We start from the raw sequence: 17167 nt of genomic DNA, 5'->3' as shown, positions 1-17167 counted from the left end.
TGGGTTTACTAGCCACTGTCGGAGGTCATTGGGCTGTGCACACGTGTGTGCGGCCCAGGTATAAAAGGCCAGCCATCTTGTAATGTAATCACTTTGGATCCTAATAAAGTAGAGCCAGGTTTGTACCTGTTCGGAGTTTACAGTATTCAGTCTGTTGAGTTATTGCATACACAACAACCTGAACCCTCCCCCTCACTATTTAGTTTAAAGCCCTATCTACAGCCCTAGTTATATCGATTCGCCGGGACACTGGTCCCAGCATGGTTCAAGTGAAGCCTGTCCCAGCGGAACAGCTTCCTCTTTCCCCAGTATTGGCGCCAGCATCCCATGAATCGAAACCCATTCCACACCAATCTTTGAGCCATGCATTCAACTCTCAGATCTTATTGACCCTATGCAATTTGCTCGTGGCTCAGGTAGTAATCTAGAGATTATTACCTTTGTGGTTCTGCTTTTTAATTTAGCCCTAGCTGCTCATACTCTTTCAGCAGAACCTCTTTCTTGGTCCTACCTATGTCATTGGTACCTATGTGGACTACGACAACTGGATTCTTCCCCTCCCACTCCATGATCTTCTCCAGCCCCGAGGAGATGTCCTTAATCCTGGCACCGGGCAGGCAACACAGCTTTCGGGACTCACACTCTCAGCTGCAGAGAACAGTATCCCCCTAACTATACTGTCCCCTACCACTACTATGTTCCTTTTACTCTCCCAACTTGAATGACCCCCTGTACCACGGTGCTGTGATCAGTTTGCTCATCCTCCCTGCAGTCTCTGCTTTCGTCCACATAGGCTGCAAGAACCTCGTACCCATTGGACAAGTACAAGGGCTGAGGCTCCTCAAATGCTACCTTCTGGAGCCCCATACCTGCCTCACTCATTGTAATACCCTCCTGTCACTGACCACGGACCAAATTTGAAGAATTTAACCTTATGGGTGTGATTGCCTCCTGGAACAAAAGGCTGGATTTTTGTCTTTTTGCGATTTTGCCCGTTTCCAGGCGCAAATTGGGATGAAACTTTTAGCGCCGGATTCGCGTTAGTGACACTGCATGCAACTTTCGCCAAATGAAAGTTCACGACGAATGTTAGTGTTAACGCCGGCATTGCACCACAGAATTTGTGTGCCGAACATTCTGGTCCTAAAAAAAATCAGCCGTTCTGCGTATGCACAAATTAATTTTTTTTCTTCCCATGCTTCTGGTCTGCTGTCCGATCACAAATGCTAATGCAGGGCGATGCCGTGTGCATGCGCAGTACAACTGGGGCTGAATCAGCTATTTTATTATTTGATTTTGATCCTGGAGGAGGAGGACAGTAAACAGCGTGCCAGGCGATTTACACAAGAGACAAATGAAGCTCTTGTCGGGGCTGTGGAGAGGAGATGGTAGGAATTACACCAGAGGCATGGATCTAAAAAAAAATCCAGAACTGCCACTCTGGATTGTCCCGGGCGATGGCCCCACACTGCTTAGAAACATAGAAACATAGAAAATGCTTGGAAGGAGCTGGCTGGGCAAAATCCGCTGGAACTGGGATGACATCAGAGCGCTATCACATGTCGATGAGGCCTCATGTACCCAGGTTCTTAACAAATTTCCTTCCCTTTGAGCCAAGCATTGGAAACTTTTCCAGGACAAAGGTACGGATCCACTTGGTCCCAGAGGCACGACCCATTCACCACAAGGCGCGAGCTGTACCTCACATGATGAAGGAGAGAGTGGAAATCGTGCTGGACAGGCTGCAAAGCAAGGGCATCATCTGCCCAGTGGAATTCAGCAAATGGGCCAGCCCGATTGTTCCAGTACTCAAAAGTGATGGCACGGTCAGCATTTGTGGCAATTATAAAGTAACTATTAATCGTTTCTCGCTACAGGACCAATACCCGATACCTAAGGCAGACGACATATTTGCGACGCTGGCAGGAGGCAAGACGTTCACCAAGCCCGAACTGACTTCAGAAGCTGGAGGAGTCTTCAAAGGGCCTCACCTGCATTAACACGCACAAGGGAATGTTCATCTACAACAGATGCCCGTTTGGAATTCGGTCGGCTGCAGCGATCTTCCAGAGAAACATGGAGAGCCTACTTAAGTCGGTACCACACATGGTGGTCTTTCAGGATGACATATTGGTCATGGGTTGGGACACCGCCGAGCACCTACAAAACCTGGAGGAGGTCCGCCAGCGACTGGATCGCGTAGGGCTGTGGCTGAAGAGGTCGAAATGCATCTTCATGGCAACAGAAGTGGAGTTTCTGGGGAGAAAGATCGCGGCGGACGGCATTCGGCCCACAGTCGCCAAGACAGAGACTATCAGGAACGCGCCCAGGCCATAGAACGTCACAGAGCTGTGGTCATTCCTGGGACTCCAACTATTTTGGTAACTTTCTACTGGGGTTAAGCACCCTCTTAGAGCCCCTACATGTGTTATTGTGCAAAGGTGAGAACTGGATATGGGGAAAAAAACCAAGTAATTGCTTTTGAGAAAGCCAGAAACATTTTATGCTCCAACAAGCTGCTTGTATTGTATAACCCGTATTGTATAAAAAGACTTGTGCTAGCATGTGACGCGTCGTCGTATGGAGTCAGGTGTGCATTACAACAAGCTAACGTTGCGGGGAAGTTGCAACCTGTCGTCTATGCTTCCAGGAGCTTGTCTACGGCCGAGAGGGCCTACAGCATGATTGAGAAAGAGGCATTAGCGTGTGTGTTCGGGGTAAAGAAAATGCATCAGTACCTGTTTGGCCTCAAATTTGAGCTGGAAACCGATCACAAGCCCCTCACATCCCTGTTCACTGAAAACAGGGGGTAAATACTAATGCCTCAGCCCGCATACAAAGATGGGCACTCACGCTATCAGCGTATAACTATACCATCCGCCACAGGCCAGGCACCGAGAACTGTGCGGATGCTCTCAGTTGGCTATCATTGCCCACCACGGGGGTGGAAATGACGCAACCTGCAAATTTGTTGATGGTGGCGCAGCCCGCAGACTTGATGGTCATGGAAGCGTTTGAAAATGATAAATCATCTGTCACGGCCCGCCAGATTAGGACTTGGACCAGCCAAGATCCTCTGCTGTCCCTAGTAAAAAGCTGTATACTGCATGGGAGCTGGGCCAGCATCCCCATTGAAATGCAAGAGCCAATCAAGCCGTTCCAATGGCGAAAGGACGAGCTGTCCATTCAGGCAGACTGCCTGTTGTGGGGTAACTGCGTAGTGCTACCAAAAAAGGGCAGGGAGACGTTCATCTCGGATCTCCACAGCACACACCCGGGTATAGTAATGATGAAAGCGATAGCCAGAACCCACATGTGGTGGCCCGGTATCGACTCTGACTTAAGAGTCCTGTATACGGCAATGCAGCATATGTGCTCAGTTGAGCAACGCGCCCAGAGAGGCACCAATAAGTTTGTGGTCCTGGCCTTCCAGACCATGGTCGAGGATCCATGTCGACTATGCGGGCCCGTTTCTCGGTAAAATGTTCCTGGTGGTGGTGGATGCTTTTTCAAAATGGATTAAATGTGAAATAATGTTGGGAAGCACCGCCACCATTGAAAGCCTGAGGGCCATGTTTGCCTCCCACGGCCTGCCTGACATAATGGTCAGTGACAATGGGCCATGTTTCACCAGTGCCAAATTTAAAGAATTCATGACCCGCAATGGGATCAAACATGTCACCTCGGCCCCGTTTAAACCAGCCTCCAATGGGCAGGCAGAGCGGGCAGTACAAACCATCAAACAGAGCCTTAAACGAGTCACAGAAGGCTCACTCCAAACCCGCCTGTCCCGAGTACTGCTCAGCTACCGCACGAGACCCCACTCGCTCACAGGGGTGCCCCCGGCTGAGCTACTCATGAAAAGGACACTTAAAACCAGACTCTTGCTGGTTCACCCCAACCTGCATGATCAGGTAGAGAGCAGGTGGCAGCAACAAAATGTAAACGATGGTCGCGCCACTGTGTCACGGGAAATTGATCTGAATGACCCTGTGTATGTGCTAAACTATGGACATGGTCCCAAGTGGATCGCGGGCATGGCGATAGCTAAAGAAGGGAGTAGGGTGTTTGTAGTCAAGCTAGACAATGGACAAATTTGTAGAAAGCACACGGACCAAACGAGGCTGCGGTTCACAGACTGCCCTGAACAACCCACAGCAGACACCACCTTCGAGCCCACAACAGCACACCCAAAGGATCAACGACACCACGCCGGACCAGGAAATCCACCCATCACGCCCAACCCAGCAAGGCCAGGCTCACCTAGCAGCCCTGCAGGGTCAACAACATGTCAGCCCAGCGAGGGCACAGCCAACACACCAAAACAGACATTTGCACCGAGGCAGTCCACCAGGGAAAGAAAGGCTCCCGACCGCCTAATCTTGAAAATAGTTTTCACTTTGACTTTGGGAGGGGAGGCGGGGGGGGGGGGGGGAGTGATGTTGTGTATCTGTAAAGCATGCACTCCCATGTTCCGCTACCAGGGAGCTCATCCCCTGAAGTCCCAAGGGATCCCAGCATCCCTTGGGAGCACTGTATATAAGCCAGCCCCTAAGGCCTGTTCCTCACTCTGGAGTGTCTTAATAAAGACTGAGGTCACTGTTACTTTAACCTCCTTGTGTGCAGCCTTATCTGTGTTAGGAACACAATAGTTGGAGTGAGCACAATTTTTATTGATGCACTCCTTAATACTTCAATGATAAATCTGACACACTATTTGTTCTCACTCTGTGGGTTGCCTCCTAAAATGCATGACACATAGGTAGGCTTAGTGTGGCACCCTATTTGCCATGAATGATATTTACACATTATTAAGATCGCTTTTTGAGATCTCATAAGATGTCCTCCTGATGAACTATGTGCAACTTCCAAGGTCATAAACAGAGGACTCTATTACATTCAGACAGTATGTATAAGTGCTTTGATGGCTAGCTGTGTGTGCCGCAAAAGCAGATGGAACCTCTGGTAACCATTTCCATTTTCATCTTTGCAGGCAAAGAAGTCCCATAACCACCACAAACAGGTGTGCCTGCACCTCGGACCCTGCCACTTACTGACCTGGAGGAACGAGTGGCAGGCCTCATCGGTGTCTTAGGTCAGGCAACTGCCAGTGGGGGCGCTGGACCCCGCTTGTATACTGAGGGTAAGTCCCGCACACTGCCTGGGCTGGGTTGGGGCAATGTGATGCAGTGTCTGTGGACTAGGGTTGGGGCAACGTGATGCAGTGTCTGTGGACTAGGGTTGGGGCAACGTGATGCAGTGTCTGGACTAGTGTTGGGGCAATGTGATGCAGTGTCTATGGACTAGTGTTGGGGCAATGTGATCCAGTGTCTGGACTAGTGTTGGGGCAATGTGATGCAGTGTCTATGAACTAGTGTTGGGGCAATGTGATGCAGTGTCTATGAACTAGTGTTGGGGCAATGTGATCCAGTGTCTTGGACTAGTGTTGGGACAATGTGATGCAGTGTCTGTGGACTAGTGTTGGGACAATGTGATGCAGTGTCTGTGGACTAGTGTTGGGACAATGTGATGCAGTGTCTGTGGACTAGGGTTGGGGCAATGTGATCCAGTGTCTGTGGACTAGGGTTGGGTATAATGTGATCCAGTGTCTGTGGACTAGGGTTGGGGCAATGTGATGCAGTGTCTGTGGACTAGGGTTGGGGCAATGTGATGCAGTGTCTGTGGACTAGGGTTGGGGCAATGTGATGCAGTGTCTGTGGACTAGGGTTGGGGCAATGTGATGCAGTGTCTGTGAACTAGGGTTGGGGCAATGTGATCCAGTGTCTGTGGACTAGGGTTGGGGCAATGTGATCCAGTGTCTGTGGACTAGGGTTGGGGAAATGTGATGCAGTGTCTGTGGACTAGGGTTGGGGCAATGTGATGCAGTGTCTGTGGACTAGGGTTGGGGCAATGTGATGCAGTGTCTGTGGACTAGGGTTGGGGCAATGTGATCCAGTGTCTGTGGACTAGGGTTGGGGCTATGTGATGCAGTGTCTGTGGACTAGGGTTGGGGCAATGTGATGCAGTGTCTGTGGACTAGGCTTGGGGCAATGTGATGCAGTGTCTGTGGACTAGGGTTGGGGCAATGTGATGCAGTGTCTGTGGACTAGGGTTGGGGTAATGTGATGCCATTGGGGGTAAGGCCTCCTCCCCATACATCTGCGACCTTTTCGATTTGCGATTACGTTGAAAATCATCATCAATGAGCCTTCTTCCAGCTCGACGCCCCCCTGATGCATAGCAGCCAGGATTAATGGCTGACATAGTATAACCCCATCATTTAAAATGTCCTTCAATGTCCTTTAAAACAAACTATAAACTCACAAACTTCACAATGAAAAGTATGCAGTAACGCTGCATTCTTCTCCTAATGATTTTAATCTCACAACTCCAACTTTCTCTTATGTTTCCAAGATGGCGCCGTTAGTGCTTGGTGCGCCTGGGGTGCGACTACTTTTTTCTGGCGGGTTCCCAGGCGAACGCTAAATCGGGCGATATGCTCGAAAGTTCTGCCCGGGGTGCTAGCACCGCCGCAAAACCATTGCCGAAAGTTTCACGCGGGCGCAAAATCTTGTGTGCCTCATTTCACGCCAAAGAATTCATAGAAACATAGAAATTAGGTGCAGGAACAGGCCATTCAGCCCTTCGAGCCTGCACCGCCATTCGATAAGATCATGGCTGATCATTCAACCTCAGTACCCCTTTCCTGCTTTCTCTCCATACCTCTTGATCCCTTTGGCCGTAAGGGCCATATCTAACTCCCTTTTGAATATATCTAACGAACTGGCCTCAACAACTTTCTGCGGTGGAGAATTCCACAGGTGAACCACTCTGAATGAAGAAGTTTCTCCTCATCTCGGTCCTAAATGGCTCACCTCTTATTCTTAGACTGTGACCCCTGGTTATGGAACTCCCCAGCAACGGGAACATTCTTCCTGCCTCTAACCTGTCCAATCCCGTCAGAATTTTATATGTTTCTATGAGATCCCCTCTCATTCTTCTCAACTCCAGTGGATACAAGCCCAGTTGATCCAGTCTCTCCTCATATGTCAGTCCTGCCATCCCGGGAATCAGTCTGGTGAACCTTCGCTGTACTCCCTCAATAGCAAGAACGTCCTTCCTCAGATTAGGAGACCAAAACTGAATATTCCTGGTGTGGCCTCACCAAGGCTCTGTACAACTGCAGTAAAGACCTCCCTGCTCCTATATTCAAATCCTCTAGCTATGAAGGCCTTCTTCACCGCCTGCTGTACCTTTAGTGTCTCTGCACCTTGTTACAAACTCACACGAGGCATGTATGTATCAGACATGGTCACTCTGTGACCTTCACTTTATTCCCAGGACCAAGGAGTGCTGACCCTGGGTGGGACCTCCCCTTTTATACCTGGAAACCCAGGTGAGGAGTGTCTCCTGCACGCTCACCACCTGTGGTCAGGGTGTGCATTTCAAGGGTACAGGTACAGTGTGCATGAGTTACAGTTACATAACTATTGTCATTGCAAGATGGTGAAATACATGACATCACCTCCCCCCTTGAGTCTTTTAGTTTGAGGGTGGTCGACGCTCTCTCGTGGAGCGCCGCAGTTGTGGCTCTGGTGGCTGAGCCTCAGCACACGTCTCTGTCACGAGGTGATTCTGGCCTGTCCGGTCTGGCCGCAGGGACTGTGCATGCTGAGGGCTGTCTTTGTTGCTCGTCCGCTGGCATTGGTGTGGGTGCTATCTCATCATGCTCTTCTTCCGGTTCCTCTGTGTCCATGCTGAACCTTGTCTTTACTTGGTCCAAGTGTTTGCTGCATATTTGCCCATTGTTTAGTCTGACCACCATGACCCTGTTTCCTTCTTTGCCAATTACGGTGCCCTCAAGCCATTTGGGTCCCAAAGCATGGTTAAGAACAAATACCGGGTCATCTATTTCTATACACCTCCCCCTTGAGCCTCGATCATGGAGCTCAGTTTGGGACTGGCGCTTGCCCTCAACAATGTTTGCCAGGTCTGGGTGAATGAGGGACAGCTGCGTCTTGAGCGTACGTTTCATGAGGAGTTCAGCTGGCGGGACTCCCGTGAGCGAGTGCGGCCGGGACCTGTAGGCCAGCAGGAGGCGCGATAGGCGGTACTGAAGAGAGGGCCCCTGGATACGGAGCATGCCTTGTTTTATGACTTGGACTGCATGTTCTGCCAGGCCATTGGAAGCCAGCTTGAATGGCGCTGTCCGGACGTGCTTGATCCCATTGCCCGACATAAACTCCTGGAATTCATGGCTGGTAAAACACGGGTCATTGTCGCTGACCAGGATGTCCGGCAAGCCATGGGTTGCGAAAACTGTTCGCAGACTCTCCACTGTGATGGATGTCGTGCACGAGTTCAATATGATTCACTCGATCCACTTCGAGTATGCATCGACTACGATCAGGAACATTTTCCCCATGAACGGGCCCGCATAGTCTACGTCAATACGTGACCATGGCCTGGTGGGCCAGGGTCACGGGCTGAGTGGAGCCTCCCTGGGGCCATTGCCCAGCTGGGCACACGTGTCGTGCACCAGTGTTCCAGGTCTGAGTCAATCCCCGGCCACCATACATGTGACCGGGCAATGGCCTTCATTAACATGATGCCAGGGTGCTCACTGTGGAGTTCCCTGATGAACGCTTCCCTTCCTTTCTGGGGCATGACTACCCGGCTGCCCTATAACAGGCAGTTGGCTTGGATGGAGAGTTCATCCATTCGTCTCTGAAACGGCCTGACTTCCTTGGGTCACGCCCTGTGTGCGGGCGCCCAATTCCCAGTCAGGACACATTTCTTTATCATGGATAGGAGAGGGTCCCTGTTGGTCCAGAGTTTGATCTGTCGGGCTGTGATGGGGGAGCCCGCAGTGTCAAAAGCCTCAACGGCCATGACCATCTCAGCGCTCTGCTCCGACGCCCCCTCGGTGGTGGCCAGTTTGAGCCTGCTGAGTGCGTCAGCGCAATTTTCGGTGCCTGGGCGATGCCGTCTGGTGTAGTCATACGCAGTCAGCGTGAGGGCCCATTGTTGTATGCGAGCTGACGCGTTAGCGTTGACAGCCTTGCTGTCAGACAACAGGGATGTGGTCCGTCTCTAGCTCGAACTGTCAACCGAAAAGGTACTGGTGCATCTTTTTCACACTGTACACACACACACGAGTGCCTCCTTCTCGACCATGCCGTAACCATGCTCTGCCTGGGAGAGCGACCTGGAGGCATAAGCCACCAGTTGGAGTCGGCCGTCATCGTTACCCTGCTGCAATACACACCCAACCCCGTAGGAGGATGCATCACATGTCAAAACCATTTTTTTTACAGGGGTCATACAAAGTCAACAGTTTGTTGGAACACAGCAGGTTCCTCGCCTTATGCTGAATTCAACGGTCAAAATTATGCCCTCTCTGAGCAGCCTGTCCAGTTAACTTTCAATTTTCTCATGCATCACATACGGCACCGCTCTGGCTTTGTGGTGCACTGCTCTGGCGTCCGGAGTGATGCGTATCACTACTTTAGTGCCCTTGAACGTTCCGACACCGGGTTGAAAGAGTGACTCGAATTTTTATAATACCTGTGAGCATGAACTTCGCTCCATAGATGAAATGGCGTGCACATCCCCCCCCATTTCCAATTCATCTTGGCTAGCCCATTCTTGACAATCCCCCCAAAACCATTCACAACCTTTACGAAGGAGCATGTGTAATGGCTCCAACAATGTGCTTAAGTTCGGCAGAAAGTTCCCAAAATAGTTCAAAAGTCCCAGAAATGATCGCAACTCCGACGTGTTGCCGGGCCTGGGCGTCCGGCGAATCGCCTCAGTTTTTGATTCAGTGGGCCAGATCCCGTCTGCGGCAACCCTCCTGCCCAGGAACTCGACCTCTGGGGCCAAAAACACACACTTGGCCTTTTTCAGCCGCAAGCCTACCCGATCCAATCGGCGTAGCACCTCCTCCAGGTTGCAGAGGTGTTCCTCGGTGTCTCGATCCATTATAAGGATGTCGTCTTGGAATACGACCGTTCCAGGGATGGACTTGAGCAAGCTTTCCATGTTTCGCTGAAAGATAGCTGCTGCCGAACAAATGCCTAATGGGCACCTGTTGTAGACAAATAATCCTTTGTGCGTCGTGATGGTGGTCGGAAGCTTGGAATCCTACGCCAGTTCCGGAGTCATGTAGGCCGAAGTGAGGTTCAGCTTCGTGAGCAGCTTTCCATCTGCCAGTGTGGCAAAGAGGTCCTCCGCTCTTGGAAGCCGGTATTGGTCTTGCAGCGACACTCGGTTGATGGTGGCTTTGTAGTCACCACAAATCCTAACCGAGCCATCTGCTTTGAGGACGGGAACGATGGGACTTATCCAGTTGCTGAATTCAACAGTCAAAATTATGCCCTCTCTGAGCAGCCTGTCCAGTTAACTTTCAATTTTCTCATGCATCACATACGGCACCGCTCTGACTTTGTGGTGCACTGCTCTGGCGTCCGGAGTGATGCGTATCACTACTTTAGTGCCCTTGAACGTTCCGACACCGGGTTGAAAGAGTGACTCGAATTTTTGTAATACCTGTGAGCATGAACTTCGCTCCACGGATGAAATGGCGTGCACATCCCCCCCCATTTCCAATTCATCTTGGCTAGCCAACTCCTCCCCAAAAGCGCGAGGCCATTTCCCGGAACAATCCAGAGTGGCAGCCGGTTCTGTAATCCATTATGCGTTACCACCAAGTTTACACTGCCCAGCACTGGGATGATCTCTTTGATGTACGTACGTAGCTGCGTGTCAATGCGTTCCAGTTTGGGCCTGCTAGCTGTGTGGCCATAGTCTCTCAAATTGTTGGGCGCTCATGAGTGACTGGTTAGCTCCGGTATCCAGCTCCGTGTGCACCGGGATGCCATTCAATAAGACTTTCATCATCATGGGCGGCATTTTAGTGTATGAGCTGTGGATGTCAGCCACCTGAACTCTCTGAACTTCGGCATCCATGGTTGTTCCCCAGGCCTCATCCTGCATTACAGACCCCTCGTCTGGTTCCTCTGTCTCGCAGACTAGCCTCACTACTGCCTTTTTGCACATCCTGGCCAAGTGTCCACTGACATTACAAATCCTACAGGTATGAAACTGGAACCTGCAGCTTTTGACAGTGTGTCTACCCCCACACCTCCAACATGAGCTGAGAGTGCTGTTAACAAAAGGACTATTCCCAGGCATTCCTCTCTGATGGCCCGTTTGGCTGTTTCTAAGCACTCTGATGGAGGGTGTTAATGGTCCCATCACGGGATGCATTGTTCCTCGTGATGGCGTGAATTGCCGATCCCCTTTCCATTGTCCCTGTTACGGGCCCACCCTGGAGCTTGTTGCTGCCTGGGCAGTTTCGAATTGTCCTTGCCTGCCTGCGGGGTTCTGTATCACTTTTACAACATTAACTCCCTGGTTCATCGCAACGTTAAAACCAGGGCTGCATGCGTAAATTAGTTTGGTCTCCTCTTCCCCGGCCATAACGGTCTGAGCTATCAACGCCGCCCCTTCTAAAGTCAGGTCCTTGGTCTTTATGAGCTTTCTGAAAATGCCGGCATGATTAATGCCCTCGATGAAAAAGTCCCTTAACATCTCTCCCCTGCAGGCATCGGAGAACTTAGAGACTGGCCAAGCGTCGCAGTTCTTCCACGAAGTCCGAGACATTTTGACCCCCCCGACACCGGTGAGAGTAGAACCGGTGCCAGGCCATGTGTATGCTACTTGCCGGCTTGAGATGCTCACTGATCAGCTGGCTGAGCTCTTCGAAGGAATTGTCCGCTGGCTTTTGGGGTGTGAGCAGGTCTTTCATCAGCGCATACGTCTGTGGACCACAGCTGGTCAGTAGATGCGCCCTCCGCTTGTCAGCCACTGTCTCTTCCAGCCAGTCCCTTGTGACAAAGCTCTGCTGGAGTCTTTCCACAAAGTCAGCCCAATCCTCACCCACACAGTAGCGTTCCTCTGTGCCACCAGTGGCCATCCTCGTGGTTCGGTGATTCCCGTTTCTCGTCGCTAGATGTAGTGTCTCTGCACCTTGTTACAAACTCACACGAGGCATGTATATATCAGACATGGTCACTCTGTGACCTTCACTTTATTCCCAGGGCCAAGGAGTGCTGACCCTGGGTGGGACCTCCCCTTTTATACCTGGAAACCCAGGTGAGGAATGTTTCCCGCAAGCTCACCCCCTGTGGTCAGGGTGTACATTTCAAGGGTACAGGTACAATATGCATGAGTTACAGTTACATAACTATTGTCATTGCAAGATGGTGAAATATATGACAGTACCTGCATGCCAAACTTCAATGATTGATGTACCATGACACCCAGGTCTCATTCCACCTCCCCTTTTCCTAATCTGTCACCATTCAGATAATATTCTGTCTTCCTGTTTTTTCCCCCAAAGTGGATAACCTCACATTTATCCACATTATACTGCATCTGCCATGCATTTGCCCACTCACCTAACCTGTCCAAGCCACCCTGCAGCCTCTTAGCGTCCTCCTCACAGCTCACACCGCCAGCCAGCTTAATGTCATCTGCAAACTTGGAGATATTACATTCAATTCCTTCATCTAAATCATTGATGTATATTGTAAATAGCTGGGGTCCCAGCACTGAACCCTGCGGCACCACACTGGTCACTGCCTGTCATTCTGAAAAGGACCCGTTTATTCCGATTCTCTATCCACGTCAATACATTACCCCCAATACCATGTGCTTTAATTTTGCACACTAATCTCTTGTGTGGGACCTTGTCAAAAGCCTTTTGAAAGTCCAAATACACCACATCCACTGGTTCTCCCTTATCCACTCTACTAGTTACATCCTCAAAAAATTCTGGAAGATTTGTCAAACATGATTTCCCTTTCATAAATCCATGCTGATTTGGACCGATCCTGTCCTTGCTTTCCAAATGCGCTGCTATTTCATCTTTAATAATTGATTCCAACATTTTCCCCATCACGGATGTCAGGCTAACCGATCTATAATTCCCTGTTTTCTCTCTCCCTCCTTTTTTTAAAAGTGGTGTTACATTAGCTACCCTCCAGACCATAGGAACTGATCCAGAGTCAATAGAATGTTGAAACATGATTACCAATGCATCCACTATTTCTAGGGCCACTTATAATGTCTGCCATTGCCTATCCACTGTCAACCCTTTAAGTATCATTTACCAGTCTATCATAGCCAATTCACATCTCATACCATCGAAGTTACCTTTCCTTAAGTTCAGGACCCAAGTCTCTGAATTAACACTGTCGCTCTGCATCTTAATAAAGAATTCTATCATATTATGGTCACTCTTCCCCAGGGGGTCTCGCACAACAAGATTGCTAATTAGTCCTCTCTCATTACACAACACCCAGTCTAGGATGGCCAGCTCTCTAGTTGGTTCCTCGACATATTGGTCTAGAAAGCTATCCCTAATACACTCCAGGAAATCCTCCTCCACCGCATTGCTACCAGCTTGGTTAGCCCAATCTATATGTAGATTAAAGTCATCCATGATAACTGCTGTACCTTTATTGCATGCATCCCTAATTTCTTCTTTGATGCCATCCCCAACCTCACTACTACTGTTTGATGGTCTGTACACAACTCCCACTAGCGTTTTCTGCCCTTTGGTATTCCGCAGCAATACCCATACAGATTCCACATCATCCAAGCTGATGTCCTTTCTTACTATTGCATTAATTTCCTCTTTAACCAGCAACGCTACCCCACCTCCTTTTCCTTTCTGTCTATTCTTCCTGAATGTTGAATACCCCTGGATGTTGAGTTCCCAGCCTTGGTCATCCTGGAGCCATGTCTCCGTAATCCCAATTATATCATAACTGTTAATAGCTGCCTTCGCAGTTAATTCATCCACCTTATTACGAATGCTCCTCTCATTGAGGCACAGAGCCTTCAGGCTTGTCTTTTTAACACTCTTTGTCCCTTTAGAATTTTGCTGTAATGTGGCCCTTTTTGATTTTTGCCTTGGGTTTCTCTGCCCTCCACTTTTACTATTCTCCTTTCTATCTTTTGCTTCTGCCCCCATTTTACTTCCCTCTGTCTCCCTGCATAGGTTCCTATCCCCCTGCCAAATTAGTTTAACCCCTCCCCAACAGCATTAGCAAACACTCCCCCTTGGACATTGGTTTCAGTCCTGCCTAGATGCAGACCGTTCGGTTTGTACTGGTCCCACCTCCCCCAGAACCGGTTCCAATGTCCCAGAAATTTGAATCCCTCCCTCTTGCACCACTCCTCAAGCCACATATTCATCTGAGCTATCCTGCAATTCCTACTCTGACTAGCACGTGGCACTGGTAGCAATCCTGAGATTACTACCTTTGAGGTCCTACTTTTTAATTTAACTCCTAACACCCTAAATTCAGCTTGTAGGACCTCATCCCGCTTTTTACCTATATCGTTGGTACCTATATGCACTACGACAACTGGTTGTTCACCCTCCCCCTCCAGAATGCCCTGCAGCTGCTCCGAGACATCCTTGACCCTTGCACTAGGGAGGCAACATACTATCCTGGAGTCTCGGTTGCGACCGCAGAAATGCCTATCTATCCCCCTTACAATAGAATCCCCTACCACGATAGCTGTCCCACTCTTTTTCCTGCCCTCCTGTGCAGCAGAGCCACCCACGGTGCCATGAACTTGGCTGCTGCTGCCTTCCCCTGGTGAGCCATCTCCCCCAACAATATCCAAAGTGATATATCTGTTTTGGAGGGAGATGACCGCAGGGGACTCCTGCACTGCCTTCCTACTCCTGCTCGGCCTGCTGGTCACCCATCCCCTATCTGCCTTTGTAACCTTTACATGCGGTGTGACCAACTCACTGAACGTGCTATCCATGACATCCTCAGCATCGCACATGCTCCAGAATGAATCCATGCGCAGCTCCAGTGCCATCATGCGTTCTAACAGGAGCTGCAGCTGGATATACTTCCTGCACACATAGTTGTCAGGGACACTGGAAGCGTCCCTGATTTCCCACATGGCACAGGAGGAGCATGACATGGGTCTGGACTCTTCTGCCATGACTTAACCCTTAAAATAACCTAATTTGGCAACAATGCCAAAGGTTTCTTACTGACAAGATAAGGAAAAAAGAAAAACTACTCACCAATCAACCAGCCAATCACTTACCCTCTTGGTTGTGACGTCACTCTTCATTTTCTTTTCCTCCCAGGTTGGGAAGTCAGCACTGGTGGGGGAAAACAAGACAAAGCAACACCTCCCGCTCCCACTTACCAAACTCTTACCTTTGCACTCTGAGCTGCTGCTGCACAAAACCCTCTCTTTTTCCAGCTGGCTCACCACTGGCCTGTTTAGGGAACCAGTTTATACTGGCTGGCCAATTAACTAAGCTAGCTTGATTGTTTGTCTCTGCTTAAACCTACAAGAATCCTATCTGTTTAATATTTCAGTTTTACTTAAACTTGTAATCTTATTTTACCTTTAGAAGCTACTAGAAATTGTCACTAGTAATTTACACCAACCTCAAAATGGTTTAAAAGGGATTAACCCTTAACGTTCTCCCACTTACCAAACTCGTTTTTGCGCCCCGTCCAGGTGCTAAACGGGGTGCAAATTAACCGAAAATCCTGCCCAAAGTGTCAAGGTAACCCTCCCCTCCCTGATGCATTGCAGTGTCCGAAGCTCAGACTCCAGCTCATGAACTCTGAGCCGAAGTTCTTCGAGCTGCAGACACTTACCGCAGGTGTGCTTGCTATGGATCACACTGGTGTCCACCAGCTCCCACATGCTACAGCTGTTGCACATCACCTGCCCTGCTATCTCTATTGTATTGTTAGTTAACTAATTAAGTTTTCAAGTTTTTAAATATTACTCAATTATCTATGTATAGTTTTTAATATATAATCATGGCTCTTAATTCTGGGGCGGTCCCAGCAGATTGGAAAACTGTAAATGTAATGCCCCTATTTAAAAAAAGAGGCAGACAAAAGGCAGGAAACTATAAACCAGTTAGCCTAACATCTGTGGTTTTGAAAATGTTGGAGTCCATTAGTAAAGAAGCAGTAGCAGGACATTTGGAAAAGCAAAATTCGGTCAGGCAGAGTCAGCATGGATTTATGAAGGGGAAGTCATGTTTGACAAATTTGCTGGAGTTCTTTGAGGATGTAATGAACAGGGTGGATAAGGGGAAACCAGTGGATATGGTGTATTTGGATTTCCAGAAAGCATTTGACAAGGTGTCACATAAAAGGTTATTGCACAAGATAAAAGTTCACGTGGTTGGGGGTAATATATTAGCATGGATAGAGGATTGGCTAACTAACAGAAAACAGAGAGTCGGGATAAATGGTTCATTCTCGGGTTGGCAATCAGTGACTAGTGGGGTGCCACAGGGATCAGTGCTGGCACCCCAACTATTTACAATCTATATTAACGACTTGGAAGAAGGGACCGAGTGTAACATAGCCAAGTTTGCTGATGATACAAAGATGGGAGGAAAAGCAATGTATGAGGAAGACACAAAAAATCTGCAAAAAGACATAGCCAGGCTAAGTGAATGGGCAAAAATTTGGCAGATGGAGTATAATGTTGGAAAGTGTGAGGTCATGCACTTTGACAGAAAAAAAATCAAAGAGCAAGTTATTATTTAAATGGAGAAAGATTACAAAGAAGGTTAGTATGTAGGTACAGCAAGTGATCAGGAAGGTCAATGGAATCTTGGCCCTTATTGCAAAGGGGATGGAGTATAAAAACAGGAAAGTCTTGCTACAGTTATACAGGGAATTGGTGAGGCCACACCTGGAGTACTGCATACAGTTTTGGTTTCCACATTTACGAAAGGATATACTTGCTTTGGAGGCAGTTCAGAGAAGGTTCACAAGGTTGATTCCGGAGATGAGGGAATTGACTTATGAGGAAAGGTTGAGTAGGTTGAAGAATGCGAGATGATCTTATCGAAGCGTATAAGATTATGAGGGGGCTTGACAAGGTGGATGCAGAGAGGATGTTTCCATTGATAGGGAGACTAGAACTAGAGGGCATAATCTTAGAATAAGGGGCCGCCCAGTTAAAACTGAGGTGAGGAGAAATTTCTTCTCTCAGAGGATTGTAGATCTGCGGAATTCGCTGCCTCAGAGAGCTGTGGAAGCTGGGACATTGAATAAATTTAAGGCAGAAATAGACAGTTTCT

This window comes from Pristiophorus japonicus, chromosome 8 (genome assembly GCF_044704955.1).
Source record: "Pristiophorus japonicus isolate sPriJap1 chromosome 8, sPriJap1.hap1, whole genome shotgun sequence".
Taxonomy (NCBI): Eukaryota; Metazoa; Chordata; class Chondrichthyes; family Pristiophoridae; genus Pristiophorus; species Pristiophorus japonicus.
This window is presented reverse-complemented; position numbering follows the sequence as displayed.